This window comes from Suncus etruscus, chromosome 2, assembly GCF_024139225.1.
Source record: "Suncus etruscus isolate mSunEtr1 chromosome 2, mSunEtr1.pri.cur, whole genome shotgun sequence".
NCBI lineage: Eukaryota > Metazoa > Chordata > Mammalia > Eulipotyphla > Soricidae > Suncus > Suncus etruscus.
The window spans coordinates 131231728-131232732 of record NC_064849.1 but is presented as its reverse complement, the minus strand read 5'-3'; the positions used below and the strand labels follow the sequence as shown (position 1 = coordinate 131232732).

General features: G+C 49.2%; 1 non-coding gene across 1 annotated transcript; it reads left to right on the top strand.

Moving 5' to 3' along the window:
• Positions 1 to 304: 304 nt before the first annotated feature.
• LOC126002821 (U1 spliceosomal RNA) lies at positions 305 to 468 on the top strand. The gene has a single exon (XR_007493447.1). It is a non-coding gene; the product is annotated as a U1 spliceosomal RNA (small nuclear RNA).
• The last annotated feature ends 537 nt before the right edge of the window (positions 469 to 1005 follow it).

Here is a 1005-nt window from a genome sequence, read left to right as displayed (position 1 = left end):
TGCACAGTGGGTAGGGCATTTGCCTTGCATGTGGCTTACTTGGGTTCAATCCCCAGTATCCCATATGGTTCCCCCGACCTTGTCAAGAACGATTTCAGGGCTCGGAGAGATAGCACAGCGGCGTTTGCCTTGCAAGCAGCCGATCCAGGACCAAAGGTGGTTGGTTCGAATCCCGGTGTCCCATATGGCCCCCCGTGCCTGCCAGGAGCTATTTCTGAGCAGACAGCCAGGAGTAACCCCTGAGCATCGCCGGGTGTGGCCCAAAAACAAAAAACAAACAACAACAAAAAAAGAATGATTTCAGATACTTACCTGGAAGGGGCGATTCCATGATCAGGAAGGTGGTTTCCCCAGGGTGAGGTTCGCCCGTTGCACTCCAGGCGTGCTGACTCCTGCGATTTCCCCATATGTGGGAAACTCGACTGCGTAATTTATGGTAGTGGGGGACTGCGCGCGTGCGCTCTCCCCTGGAAAAAAAAAAAAAGAATGATTTTATTTTTTGAGGGGGGCATACCCGGTGGTGCTCAGGGATTATTCCTGGCTATTTGCTCAGAAATCTGTCCTGGCAGGCATGGGGATCATATGGGATACTGGGATTTGAACCACAGTTGGTCCTGTGTTGGCTACTTGCAAGGCAAATGCCCTACCACTGTGCTATCTCTCTGGCCCCAAGAATGATTTCTTGCAGGCATCCTCAAACTTTTTAAACAGGGGGCCAGTTCACTGTCCCTCGACCATTGGAGGGTCTGACTATAGTAAAAACAAAACTTATGAACGAATTCTTATGCACACTGCATATATCTTACTTTGCAATGAAGAAACAAAACAGATAAAAATACAATATGTGGCCCGCGGGCCATAGTTTGAGGACCACTGTGGGATACTGGGATTTGAACCACAGTTGGTCCTGTGTTGGCTGCTTGCAAGGCAAATGCCCTACCACTGTGCTATCTCTCTGGCCCCAAGAATGATTTCTTAATGTATAGCCATTAGTTACCCTTTAGC